The following is a 15,179-nucleotide window of genomic DNA, read 5'->3' on the forward strand; positions in this document are numbered from 1 at the left end:
CACGTGTGCATGCTGGCTTGTGTGTGAGAGTGCGCTTCCTATGTGTGGCGCGCTGCAGACAGTCAAAGGGATTGTTCCCTTTCATTAAAAGTTAATCCCCGGCTGCAGCCTATTAGAAAGCAACTAACCGCGCTCTACTCACCCTACCCGGGTCTACCGGTGGGTCTCGCCTCTGCTCCCGGCCTGTGGCATTGGCCGTGAAGCTGACGTTCCGTCGACAGCGCTGCAGCCGATCAGTGAGCTCAGCGGCTCTGAGTGGGGCGTTGTGTCTACAAGACCTTTTAAGGAAGCCAGCAAAAAAATTGAAGAGAAGAGAAAGCACAAAAGGACCTGGTCTTGCTGAGCACTGGAAAGGGCAGCCGGCAGCCAGACGTCAAAGTAGAAAAGCAGCAAGTGAGAGGCTTGTCTCTGCCTACGGCCACACCACCCTGAACACACCCGATCTTGTCTGATCTTGGAAGCTAAGCAGGGTCAGGCCTGGTTAGTACTTGGATGGCAGACTGCCTGGGAATACCAGGTGCTGTAGGCTTTTGCTTTTTCCTTCCTTCCACCAGCAGGGGGCACTCTCTTCTATGCCTTTTTTCCATTCCCTTTCACAAGTGCACACATTCATTCTCTTTTCTTTTTTTCATTTGCTTTCTCTCTTGCGCTATTTCATCTCTGCAAAATACCAGCATCCTTCTGATCACCGTGGGCCTCCAGCATTGTTGCTTCTTTACTTTTAATACTAGGCTCCTTTTCACCAGGACCAGCGTCTCCCGCTTGGCTGGAGGCAACCAACGGTAACCCCAAGCAGAAGACCTTTGCAGGCAACACGACCCTCCCCCCTGAAGAACAGCTCAAAGTCACTGGCAACCATCTCACCCTCTTCCTTCATTCACCCCTGGACGTCTCGCTCCGCCCCCAAGTTACGGGTCCAGCTTGCTCTTTCTGTCACATTACCGCGATGAAGGGTTTAGCCTGCAGGAGACCCTGCGCCGAGACATTTTTGAAGACACCTGATGCGGCGGGTGAATCACTGCTAAACAAACCACACCTGTAGGGACGGCACAGCCTTTGCATGGACCCTTAGGAGCCCGCCCCGTCACGGCCAGATTGCTCGCCACCAAGCGATCCTGAGAAAGGCTGGCCAGGCGATGGATCGAGCAGCGTCTACTGGTCATACCACCTTGGATACGCCCGATCTCGTCTGATCTCGGAAGCAAAGCAGGGCTGGGCTCGGACAGTACTTGGATAGGAGACCTCCTGGGAACACTGAGTGCTGTAGACCATTTTGATCAAGTTTTGCCCTACTGCCCAGCTCGACTATCATGGAACGGCGCCTTGCCGGACACCGACCTTAAGTAACTTAGATGATGGAAGCCCCAAGGCCTCTGAGCCAGTTGGCAGGTAAAGTACGCTACCCCGCCGCCTTCACGCAGGCCTGACACCAAGCTCCTTGCCAGGGCTAGGAGTGCTTATTGACTCCGCAGCTCGCCGTGTGGAAATGATGGCGTTAAAAGCACCCGGGGCCGTGAAGGGGCCAGGCTTTCAGCAGTGCCCAGGGAAGGTTTTGGATGCCGGCCGCCTAGCGAGGGCCAGCAGAAGTAACATGTTTCTCTGCAAAAAAGCTTGTGTAACCAAGCCAGACGGCTGACAAAGAGCTAACCTCAGTGCTAGTAAGGCAAGGAAGGTGCGGAAGGAATTGGGGGGGGGGGTGATTCCTGCTAGGGCCCTGAAATCATAAAACAGGCAGGAGATTCTGACGCATGGTGACGGAGAGGTTGAAGAGGCAGATAGGGGGTGTTGTCACGTGCGAGCACGTGTGCATGCTGGCTTGTGTGTGAGAGTGCGCTTCCTAGGTGTGGCGCGCTGCAGACAGTCAAAGGGATTGTTCCCTTTCATTAAAAGTTAATCCCCGGCTGCAGGCTATTAGAAAGCAACTAACCGCGCTCTACTCACCCTACCCGGGTCTACCTGTGAGTATCGCCTCTGCTCCCGGCCTGTGGCATTGGCCTTGAAGCTGACGTTCCGTCGACAGCGCTGCAGCCGATCAGTGAGCTCAGCGGCTCTGAGTGGGGTGTTGTGTCTACAAGACCTTTTAAGGAAGCCAGCAAAAAAATTGAAGAGAAGGGAAAGCACAAAAGGACCTGGTCTTGCTGAGCACTGGAAAGGGCAGCCGGCAGCCAGACGTCAAAGTAGAAAAGCAGCAAGTGAGAGGCATGTCTCTGCCTACGGACACACCACCCTGAACACGCCCGATCTCATCTGATCTCGGAAGCTAAGCAGGGTCGGGCCTGGTTGGTACTTGGATGGGAGACTGTAAAATAATACTCTTCCTGTGTTAATTTTTTCTACTGAGGACTTCTCAAAGTATCAATATCACGATATTCTTAAAAAAATGTATCTATTTATTCTTGGATTGTCCTTTAAAAAGAATCAGATTGCAGCAGGTACATACAATAATTAGTTATAAAGTAATTGTCCATTTGTCCATAATTAGCTTAATTGTTTAATTGTTGAGATTCACCCATCTTTCCTTGGATCCTGGCTGGTAAATCATGTCTTTGTCCAGCATGTGTCCAGGCCTACATGTCATCTGCTTCTCAGCATGAAGATTCTGTGTCTTTTGGGGTGGGCAGAGCAAGAGAGCCCCCCCTTTCTGTACCATGGGCTTTTATAGCCAGTCGTATGGACACCTGTTCTACATATGGTAGTGAACCAAAAATACACACACAAATAGCGCATGTCAACTAGACACGATGGCTGAGGCATAGAACTCAGAAAAATGATTATCGATTAACATTCCAAATGAATTTCCATAATTAACCATTTAACATTTCCCCCTTTTTGAGAATAAAAGGACTTTACCTGAAAATTCTCAAAAGAAGATACATTCATCAATCATTTTTTCTTTCCTCCTTCCTTGGCAATATCATTAAATTTCCATAATAATAATAATAGTAATAATAGTATCAATATCGGATTATTGTTATATAATGATGTGAATTCATGTTATGGTAAGCCGTGACTAATATTCATTTAATATGTATAATTATACTTCCCTATATCTAAATTGAAGCAATCGCGAGTTCAATCATCATCATCTGATGTCATCGGGTCGTCGTCTCGTCTTCTTCTTGGTTCTTTTATAACACAGTCTTTAGATGAAAACTCCTTTGAAATAAATTACAGCATGTAGATATTGTACAGTCCATAATTGTGCTCATTATTGTTCAGTCCATAAACTGTACTCTTTATTAGAAAGATCATTTGTGTCAGTTGATAAGAAAACAAAGTCCATGGATGAAATGTAGCTTTAATATCTGTGCAGTGTCACCTGGACTTACGTTGGATCGTCTTTGGAATCTTCCGTGTGTCCGCACTGGTCTCGTGTCACTTTTGGAACAGATGTGACGTCTTTGGTCAGTAAAGCAAGGGTTAACTTGACACTTTCCTGCTTTATATAGCACCATAACCAGTACTCAGTCCTTTATATACAGGACACATATGCCAGGTATTACCTGTTCACCAGCTTTCATTGAAGCGTTGCAGGTGATAAGAAACCACTGGAACGTGATGAAACTTGAACACAACACAGTACATATAGGATCATCGTCCTCTGCCGTCCTGGTGATCAGTGGTGTGAATTGTATTGTATGTAATGGACACAGTCTATTATAACACTCAGCATTCACACCTGTTACCTTCTGAGACGTCCGGATATCAGTTGCTTCTTCTTGTAACTTTTGAGAATCTCTTTGATTTATAAAAATTAAAAGTCTTTATTAAGATAGAATTCATAATTGCGATGTCTTGATTGAAGTCTTCATTCCCTAATCTGATACCAAATCTGGCAGTTTTTCCTAACCTATAATATCACAGCGTACCATAGCAATCAGTAATATCCATCTAATTATTATCAAAATATTAAAATAAATTATGTTTGGAATAATAAACAATAATAGATAATAATTCATTATCAATCAAGTTCTCCATATGATAGAACATTTTTATGTCATAGGTGTAATTACCTTTTCCAACCCATAGGTGTCAGTGTATTTTGAAAAAACAAGTTTTTATATCTTTATTAAACCAATAATATCAAAGAATGTATACTCCTGAACCAAAATGAATAAATATATGAATGTATGAATGAATGAATGAATGAATGAATAAATGAATGAATGAATTGTTGTGTTTACTCAGAAAATGTAAACATTTTTTTCCTTAGCAATATATATTTAATGAAGCAATACTCTTGTATTAGACATTACTTTATTAAATATTAATGTGTTTTCTCAATTGAGATATTGAACTCAAATAAAATCAAATGAGAATTAAAAAATGAAAAAATAGAAAAATAAGAAATATAAAGTAAGAATAAAATTTTAAAAATGAAAAATAAAATTAAGAGTAAAAATAAGAATAAAAATAAAAATAAGGCCTTTAAATTTTAATAACAAATGCAGAGTAATTATATTCTCCATAAAAAATACCCTTATATCTCCATTATTTGGATAATTTCATATTTGTCATAACCTTGTAACACCAAAAAATATTAAATTATGCAACTTTGCCTGTAATACCCTTCTTAATTATACCATAGTACCTTATTATTATTTCTTCTTTATTAAAATGTGTGGAAAATAAGTATTGATCAAAAGTGATTATGCAATCAGGATCAAAAACACATTTTCCCCCTTAATACCAAAAATATTATATTATAAAATTTATGTATATATCAGAACCAAATTAAAAATAATTATTCTTCTAGAAATATTGTGCATAAATTTCATATTGATGAGTAGCATAGATTTGACTAAAGAGAGGTGTGTACCTATTTAGGTAACCATTAAAAATAATATTATAGTTATTCAAGATTATTATCATGTGGCAAATTATTCTAAATATAAATTTGCTTTGTAAACCATTTTGATGTGTGGTTGCCCTTATCCACTATTAGTTAAATCAAGAAATAATAATTATTAAAGAAATATAGAAATATATATATGTAGATAATACCTAATTATGTATTATAATTTCCTCAGAATTAAATATATTTTTGTACCTTCACATAAAGAAACATTTTTTTTTTTCAAACATACAAACATACGAGGCCTCTGTCACATCAATCACACTTAGCAGCTGCTGATTTACTCATCTGTCACCTTCACTCTGACATTCACAGATCTGTTCAACTCAAACATTCCACATATGAAGTTTTAGATAAATATACATATATTTAACCCAAAATTGTTGTATCCCAATTTATTAATGCGCATTGCCATATCAATTGAATATCTTTATATTTCTTTGACTATTCCCCAAGTACATATTATATAATATGAGAGTAAGTCACTGGAATTTCAGACACTTGAAAAAACTCTTGTCTTAGATTCTTTTTTCACTGGCTGCCTGGTCTTAAGTTACATCAGTTGAAAATAGAATGAATGGGATCCTATACTATTAGCTCAAAGTTCAAAGGCCGCAGCTGTCACACGTCATGCTGTAAAGCTACTTTAATTTGCACGAACACTTCATGCACAGAAAATATTAGCAACACAAAAGAATTAATAAGTATTACATATATATTATAGTTCAACTAGATATATTGTTACTATTTTAAAATGTTATACACATGAAATCATGCAATTTTTTCACTTCCTGTGTGAATAAAGAAATAAATCCATTTTAGAGTTCTTTGATCAAATCCTGCTTTGGAATGAAAACTCTAAGGAAATATAAGAAAATAAAATTAAATAACAAATTCATACAGAAACAGAATTATTTAAATATCTTATACATATATTGGTTGGTTCTAATGTAATTCAAAATATTGCTACTTAAATTTATAGATATGTAGTTCTAATTTATTAATTAATATATATATATATCTTATAAACGTATATATAAATACAATTATACGCAATCTCTACTTAGACAAGTGTATATATATATATATATATATATATATATATGAACTATTAGAAACTATGTAACTACAATTTTACTGTATAAGATTATAAATAAATATTGAGACATTTTATTACATTTTGATACAACATTATAATTACAGTTTTTCCTTAGCCACTCCCTAAACCAAATCTTCTGTCTCTCTCAAATATCTCCAGGAACGCCCTATTTAGGAAAGACATTTTTCTATCCTTCAAAACCTCAGAGAACTGCCTGTTCTTCTGTCCACATTCCGTGACGTCACTGTGAGTTGGTCGTCTCACCTGTCTCTGTCCATCAGTTTCAGCCATTTTCCTTTTTAGAGAATCACAGTTCTGACTGAGAATTAACTCATTCTGTGGAGAGATGGATCTTTGCACTGGCTGATATGGCTTATAACATATATATAATCTTCTGCGTATTTGATAGAGTTCACTATGGGGATGACTCAGTCTAGGAGAGTTTGATATTGGCTTTTGGTAAGATTTTACCTTTCCTGGTTTTATAAATTTAGCTTGATTTATTTTCTTTTCACGATTCTCATGTTTTCTAACAAAATCCAGCATCTGCGCACTTTCAAATAATGAATTTTTTTGTGATGCCATAACTTGGGAAACTGAATTTAGGAATATGAATTTTTGTACAAAAGTTGTTATCATATGTTGTACTTTTCCATTTTTGATGAGAGCTTTGTACAACCGTTCAAATATGGACATGAATGTATATATACATTCCTTCCTACCAATCCTTAGTTTCTGCAGATCTTCTATGTTGGGAAAATCCTTTGTGACACAATAAAACAAATATCTTAATCTGTCCGAATCATTTTCCCATCCATTAGGAGAGTCATTTTCACAGGGCATTAAATGTAAACGTCTGGACAATGTCACAGGAATCCATATTTTAAATAATTGATTCCTCTCCTCATTGGATTAATCAAACTTATCAGAGAAGCTCTCAAATGTCTCTGAATTTCTACAGGCATGGATTTTGACATCATATTTTGCATGATTTTGTATAATTTCAGCAAATTTTTCCTCATTTTAATTTGGAGTTGAGCCTGGGTAATTCCAGAATTCTCTGATATTTTTAGTGGCTCTTGTACGTCCGTTCCTCCTACGTCACTCACGTCTCCTCCCACATCACCTAGTATGTCGGTTTCTCGTATGTCAGTCATGTCTCCTCCCATGTCAGGTTTCTGTATGTCCGTCTCTTGGTCAGACCCAAGGTCACCTTCAGTTACAGACACGTGTCTTACTTCTTGTTCATTTTCCACATTACAGTCTGAATCAGTATCACCGTCTGACACTTCTACACTATTTTCCTGCTTAGAAATCTCTAACACAAGACTATGAAAAAAATATACCAAATGTAGAATATTTCTCAATTTCTGTTTGTCTCTATTTACCAATTTAGAAGTTAACTGTAAATTCTGCAATTCACATTCTTTGTATAAACTGAGCCACAAAACTTCTATGTCATCTCCTACATTAACTTTGAAATTAATATTACTTTGTTTAGCAAAAGAAGAAATTATATCCATATTTTGCTTACCTTAAGATTCCTTGGCTTCTCTTTATCAGCACGTCCTGTCTTCAGTTCGTCTGATTCTTTTCCTGTGTGATTCTGTTCCTTGTTAGTACCTCTGCTTCCTGTCTTTCCTCAGTCTGTAGGTCCTTTCTGCTTCTCGTGACAAAATAGTGAATTTACTGACACGTGAACAACAGCTGTTCAGCTCGTCAGGACTCCCACCTTGTTCACGGAAGAAATTCACTTACTTAATTTAAAAAACAAAAAAACAGGACTGGCTGGCTCACCATTGTAAAATAATACTCTTCCTGTATTATTTTTTTCTACTGAGGACTTCTCAAAGTATCAATATCACGATATTCTTATAAAAAATGTATCTATTTATTCTTGGATTGTCCATTAAAAAGAATCAGATTGCAGCAGGTACATACAATAATTAGTTATAAAGTAATTGTCCATTTGTCCATAATTAGCTTAATTGTTGAGATTCACCCATCTTTCCATGGATCCTGGCTGGTAAATCATGTCTTTGTCCAGCATGTGTCCAGGCCTACATGTCATCTGCTTCTCAGCATGAAGATTCTGTGTCTTGTGGGGTGGGCAGAGCAAGAGAGCCCCCCCTTTCTGTACCATGGGCTTTTATAGCCAGTCGTATGGACACCTGTTCTACATATGGTAGTGAACAAAAAATACACACACAAATAGCGCATGTCAACTAGACACGATGGCTGAGGCATAGAACTCAAAGAAAAATGATTATCGATTAACATTCCAAATGAATTTCCATAATTAACCATTTAACAGAGACCGCCTGGGAATGCCAGGTGCTGTAGGCTTTTGCTTTTTCCTTCCTTCCACCAGCAGAGGGCACTCTCTTCTATGCCTTTTTTCCATTCCCTTTCACAAGTGCACACATTCATTCTCTTTTCTTTTTTTCATATGCTTTCTCTCTTGCGCTATTTCATCTCTGCAAAATACCAGCATCCTTCTTATCACCGTGGGCCCCCAGCATTGTTGCTTATTTACTTTTAATACTAGGCTCCTTTTCACCAGGACCAGCGTCTCCCGGGTGGCTGGAGGCAACCACCGGTAACCCCAAGCAGAAGACCTTTGCAGGCAACACGACCCTCCCCCCTGAAGAGCAGCTCAAAGTCACTGGCAACCATCTCACCCTCTTCCTTCATTCACCCTTGGACGTCTCGCTCCGCCCCCAAGTTACGGGTCCAGCTTGCTCTTTCTGTCACTATACCGCGATGAAGGGTTTAGCCTGCAGGAGACCCTGCGCCGAGCCATTTTTGAAGACACCTGATGAGGCGGGTGAATCACTGCTAAACAAACCACACCTGTAGGGATAGAAAAAAGCCTGTATGGACAATATGTCTTTGCTTGGGCTTTTAACCTACAATGTATGGGCTGGTAGAGCTAGTTAAAACCACCTGTGACTGAATGGGAGGGACACATGGTCAGAAAAAAGGCTGTCAAACTTCTAATAGTGTGAACACGTACCTGCTGCAATGCTCCAGGAGCGGGATCCCAAGAATGATTAATAGAAAAAAGAGAGGGGTTGCTCACTGGTCTATTCGGGTGCTCTGAAGAAAAGAGTAATCTCAATTGCAAAAAGAACTTCGGCACTCCATACATGAAAATATAAGAAATATTGTATCTAGACTAATGTCACTTTGAAAAATGAAGGTTTTTTGCGCATAATTTGGCCAATTTATGTGTGCCCATCAACCATGACAAGGTCACCTTCGTATGATGGGAAACTACGCTACGCTACCACTGGATATGCCACTCTTGGGCTGTAAGCCTGTATGGACAATATGTCTTTGCTTGGGCTTTTAACCTACAATGTATGGGCTGGTAGAGCTAGTTAAAACCACCTGTGACTGAATGGGAGGGACACATGGTCAGAAAAAAGGCTGTCAAACTTCTAATAGTGTGAACACGTACCTGCTGCAATGCTCCAGGAGCGGGATCCCAAAAATGATTAATAGAAAAAAGAGAGGGGTCGCTCACTGGTCTATTCGGGTGCTCTGAAGAAAAGAGTAATCTCAATTGTAAAAAGAACTTCGGCACTCCATACATGAAAATATAAGAAATATTGTATCTAGACTAATGTCACTTTGAAAAATGAAGGTTTTTTGCGCATAATTTGGCCAATTTATGTGTGCCCATCAACCACGACAAGGTCACCATTGTAGGTTAAAAGCCCAAGCAAAGACATATTGTCCATACAGGCTTACAGCCCAAGAGTGGCATATCCAGTGGTAGCGTAGCGTAGTTTCCCATCATACGAAGGTGACCTTGTCGTGGTTGATGGGCACACATAAATTGGCCAAATTATGCGCAAAAAACCTTCATTTTTCAAAGTGACATTAGTCTAGATACAATATTTCTTATATTTTCATGTATGGAGTGCCAAAGTTCTTTTTGTAATTCACACCTGTAGGGATGGCACAGCCTTTGCATGGATCCTTCAGAGCCCGCCCCGTCACGGCCAGATTGCTCGCCACCAAGCGATCCTGAGAAAGGCTGGCCGGGCGATGGATCGAGCAGCGTCTACTGGCCATACCACTTTGGATACTCCCGATCTCGTCTGATCTCGGAAGCAAAGCAGGGCTGGGCTCAGACAGTACTTGGATGGGATACCTCCTGGGAACACCGGGTGCTGTAGACCATTTTGATGACGTTTTGCCCTACTGCCCAGCTCGGCTAGCATGAAACGGCGCCTTGCCGGACACCGACCTTAAGTAACTTAGATGATGGAAGCCCCAAGGCCTCTGAGCCAGTTGGCAGCTAAGTACGCTACCCCGCCGCCTTCACGCAGGCCTGACACCGAGATCCTTGCCACGGCTAGGAGTGCTTATTGACTCCGCAGCTCTCCGTGGGGAAATGATGGTGTTAAAAGTAGTGTTGAGCCACCCCCGTAGTGTTCGGGTTCGGTTCGGTTCGTCGAACACCGGGATGTTCGAGGAACTGTTCGTCGAACTGTTCGTCGAACACCTTAGAACACCGTCGAACACCGTTAAAACCAATGGCAGGCAAACAAAAACACATAGAAACACATAGAAAACACCTGCAAAGGTGTCCAAAAGCTGACAAACTGCTCAGAAGACACTCTCTTTAAAAAAGCCGGCCGGCAAATTCAGCTGCGGCATACACCGGTACCCGACAATTTAGACAAGAAGGAATAGAGCATCACACATAGATTAGATAGATAGAAACATGTCAGTCACACATATAAGAAGCACAGTGACAGTGCTGGTTACTGCACTTGTCATTTAGTGTAAAGGATTTATTAAAAAAAACATTAGTGTTTTCATGCACCGTCTCTTTAAAAAAGCCGGCCGGCAATTCAGCATCTGTACCCGACAATTTAGAACAGAAAGAATAGAGCTTCACACATAGATTAGATAGATAGAAACATGTCAGTCACATATATAATAAGTACAGTGAGAGTGTTGCTTACTGTACTTGTCATTTAGTGTAAAGGATTTATTTAAAAAAATAATAGTGTTTTCATGCACTGTCTCTTTAAAAAAGCCGGCCGGCAATTCAGCAGCGGTACCCGACAATTTAGAACAGAAAGATAGAGCATCACACATAGATTAGATAGATAGAAACATGTCAGTCACATATATATGAAGTACAGTGATAGTGTTGGTTACTGTACTTGTCATTTAGTATTAAAATAAAGGATTTATTATTAAAAAAATTGGCGTGGGGTTCCCCTTAATTTTAGGCTCTAGCGGAGGTTAAGCAGACGGCTGGGGCAGATGTTTGAAGCCTGGGAAGGGGGTAATACCCACGGAGCTTCCCAGGCTACTAATATCAGCCCCCAGCTGAATACATAGCCTTTACTAGCTATTAAAATGGGGGACCCCCCCCAAAAAAATGACGTGGGGTCCCCCCTAATTTAATAGCTAGCAAAGGCTAGGCAGACAGCTGGGGGCTGATATTAATAGCCCAGGAAGGGAGCCATGAATATTGGCCCCCTCCCAGGCTAGAAACACCAGCCGTCAGCCGCCCCAGAAATGGCGCATTCATAGGATGCGCCAATTCTGGCACTTAGCCTCGCTCTTCCACGCTGCCCTGGTGCGGTGGCAGGGGGTAATAGGGTTGGGGTTGATGTCAGCTTATAATGCCAGCTGACATCAAGCCCAGGTTAGTAATGGAGAGGCGTCTATAAGACACCCCCATTACTAACCCCATAGTCAAAGTTAAAAAAAACACAAACACCCAGAATAAAGTCCTTTAATTGAAATAAAGACACAATCCTTTATTGTTCTAAATTAAACCATACTTACCATCACGCCCATTCCAGCTGAAGCCAACGATCTCCTGCAATAAAAGAAAAATAATAAAGCAACCTCATCCTTACCTTTCCATGGTTCCCACGACAGCTTCAGCTCTGCTACATCGAGATGACAGGCTGGACCGCAGCAGAACGCTGCCATCCAGCCTGTCATCCCGCAGACACTGAGAAGCGCAGGCTTGCTTGCGCTGCTCAGCGTCTCTCTGTGACGACATCCAGATGAGCCGAGTTCATGTCCAATGAACTCGGCTCACCTCATGCACGTCACTGACAGCGTGGGAAAATTCTCACGCTGAAGCGCTGATTGCAGGAGAATTTTCCCACGCTGTCAGTGACGTGCAGGAGGTGAGCTGAGTTCATTGGACATGAGTTCACCTCATGCACATCACTGACAGCGTGGGAGAATTCTCCTGCACTCAGCACTTCAGCGTGAGAATTTTCCCACGCTGTCAGTGACGTGCATGAGGTGAGCCGAGTTCATTGGACATGACCTCGGCTCATCTGGATGCCGTCACAGCGAGACAGTGAGGAGCGCAAGCATGCCTGCGCTTCTCAGTGTCTGCGGGATGACAGACTGGATGGCAGCGTTCTGCTGCGGTCCAGCCAGTCATCTCGATGTAGCAGAGCTGAAGCTGTCGTGGGAACCATGGAAAGGTAAGGATGAGGTTGGTTTATTATTTTTCTTTTATTGCAGGAGATCGTTGGCTTCAGCTGGAATGGGTGTGATGGTAAGTATGGTTTAATTTAGAACAATAAAGAATTGTGTCTTTATTTCAATTAAAGGACTTTATTCTGGGTGTTGTGTTTTTTTTAAATACTTTACTAGAAATTCATGGCGGTCATGTCTAATACTGGCGTGACCCCATGAATTTTGGGCTTGGGGCCAGCTGATAATACCAAGCTGGCCCTAACCCCTTTATTACCCAGTGAGCCACCGCACCAGGGCCCTGGATGAGTTGGGTACAGCGCCAGAAGATGGCGCTTCTATGAACGCGCCATTTTCCGGGGTGGCTGCAGACTGCAATTTGTAGCGGGGGGGGGGCCCAGAAAGCTTGGGCCTCCCTGCGCTGCAGATTCCAGCCCCCAGCTGCCTAGTTGTACCTGGCTGGACACAAAAATAGGGCGAAGCCCCACGTACTTTTTGTTTAATTATTTCATGAAATTCATGAAATAATTAAGAAAAAAAGGGCTTCCCTATATTGTTGTGTCCGGCCAGGTACAAATAGGCAGCTGGTGGATGGGGGCAGCCCGTTCCTGCCTGCTGTACCTGGCTGGACACAAATATAGTGCGAAGCCCCACTTCAATTTTTTTAAATTATTTCAGGAAATTCATGAAATAATTAAGAAAAAAAGGGCTTCCCTATATTTTTGTGTCCGGCCAGGTACAAATAGGCAGCTGGTGGATGGGGGCAGCCCGTTCCTGCCTGCTGTACCTGGCTGGACACAAATATAGTGCGAAGCCCCACTTCAATTTTTTTTAATTATTTCATGAAATTCATGAAATAATTAAGAAAAAAAGGGCTTCCCTATATTGTTGTGTCCGGCCAGGTACAAATAGGCAGCTGGTGGATGGGGGCAGCCCGTTCCTGCCTGCTGTACCTGGCTGGACACAAATATAGTGCGAAGCCCCACTTCAATTTTTTTAAATTATTTCAGGAAATTCATGAAATAATTTAAAAAAAATTGACGTGGGGCTTCGCACTATATTTGTGTCCAGCCAGGTACAGCAGGCAGGAACGGGCTGCCCCGAACCACCAGCTGCCTATTTGTACCTGGCCGGACACAACAATATGGGGAAGCCCTTTTTTCTTAATTATTTCATGAAATAATTTAAAGAAAATTGACGTGGGGCTTCGCCCTGTTTTTGTGTCCAGCCAGGTACAACTAGGCAGCTGGGGGCTGGAATCCGCAGCGCAGGGAGGCCCAAGCTTTCTGGGCCACCCCCGCTGCAAATTGCAGTCCGCAGCCACCCCGGAAAATGGCGCGTTCATAGAAGCGCCATCTTCTGGCGCTGTACCCAACTCATCCAGGGCCCTAATGCGGTGGCTCACTGGGTAATAAAGGGGTTAGGGCCAGCTTGGCATTATCAGCTGGCCCTAAGCCCGAAATTCATGGGGTCACGCCAATATTAGACATGACCACCATGAATTTCTAGTAAAGTATTTAAAAAAAACACAACACCCAGAAAAAAGTCCTTTAATTGAAATAAACACACAATTCTTTATTGTTCTAAATTAAACCATACTTACCATCACGCCCATTCCAGGGGAAGCCAACGATCTCCTGAAATAAAAGAAAAATAATAAAGCAACATCATAGTTACCTTTCCATGGTTCCCATGACAGCTTCAGCTCTGCTACATCGAGATGACAGGCTGGACCGCAGCAGAACGCTGCCATCCAGCCTGTCATCCCGCAGACACTGAGAAGCGCAGGCTTGCTTGCGCTCCCCAGTGTCTCTCTGTGAGGGCATCCAGATGAGCCGAGTTAATGTCCAATGAACTCGGCTCACCTCATGCACGTCACTGACAGCGTGGGAAAATTCTCCTGCACTCAGCGCTTCAGCGTGGGAGAATTCTCACACTGAAGCGCTGAGTGCAGGAGAATTCTCCCACGCTGTCAGTGACGTGCAGGAGGTGAGCTGAGTTCATTGGACATGAGCTCACCTTATGCACGTCACTGACAGCGTGGGAAAATTCTCCTGCACTCAGCGCTTCAGCGTGGGAGAATTCTCACGCTGAAGCGCTGAGTGCAGGAGAATTCTCCCACGCTGTCAGTGACGTGCAGGAGGTGAGCTGAGTTCATTGGACATGAGCTCACCTTATGCACGTCACTGACAGCGTGGGAGAATTCTCCTGCACTCACCGCTTCAGCGTGAGAATTTTCCCACGCTGTCAGTGACGTGCATGAGGTGAGCCGAGTTCATTGGACATGAACTCGGCTCATCTGGATGTCGTCACAGAGAGACGCTGAGCAGCGCAAGCAAGCCTGCGCTTCTCAGTGTCTGCGGGATGAGAGGCTGGATGGCAGCGTTCTGCTGCGGTCCAGCCTGTCATCTCGATGTAGCAGAGCTGAAGCTGTCGTGGGAACCATGGAAAGGTAAGGATGAGGTTGCTTTGTTATTTTTCTTTTATTGCAGGAGATCGTTGGCTTCAGCTGGAATGGGCGTGACGGTAAGTATGGTTTAATTTAGAACAATAAAGGATTGTGTATTTATTTCAATTAAAGGACTTTATTCTGGGTGTTTGTGTTTTTTTTAACTTTGACTATGGGGTTAGTAATGGGGGTGTCTTATAGACGCCTCTCCATTACTAACCTGGGCTTGATGTCAGCTGGCATTATAAGCTGACATCAACCCCAACCCTATTACCCCCTGCCACCGCACCAGGGCAGCGTGG

General features: G+C 42.4%; 3 pseudogenes; all 3 read left to right on the forward strand.

Annotated features, from left to right (window-relative positions):
* Positions 1-410: 410 nt before the first annotated feature.
* Positions 411-529, forward strand: LOC141267288 (5S ribosomal RNA; annotated as a pseudogene).
* A 621-nt stretch (positions 530-1,150) lies between these two features.
* Positions 1,151-1,270, forward strand: LOC141267735 (5S ribosomal RNA; annotated as a pseudogene).
* Positions 1,271-10,024: 8,754 nt separating this feature from the next.
* On the forward strand, positions 10,025-10,144 carry LOC141267987 (5S ribosomal RNA; annotated as a pseudogene).
* The last annotated feature ends 5,035 nt before the right edge of the window (positions 10,145-15,179 follow it).

The sequence above is a fragment of the Phyllobates terribilis genome, unplaced genomic scaffold (assembly GCF_046119375.1).
Source record: "Phyllobates terribilis strain yellow unplaced genomic scaffold, ASM4611937v1 Scaffold_4__5_contigs__length_816908805, whole genome shotgun sequence".
Lineage (NCBI taxonomy): Eukaryota > Metazoa > Chordata > Amphibia > Anura > Dendrobatidae > Phyllobates > Phyllobates terribilis.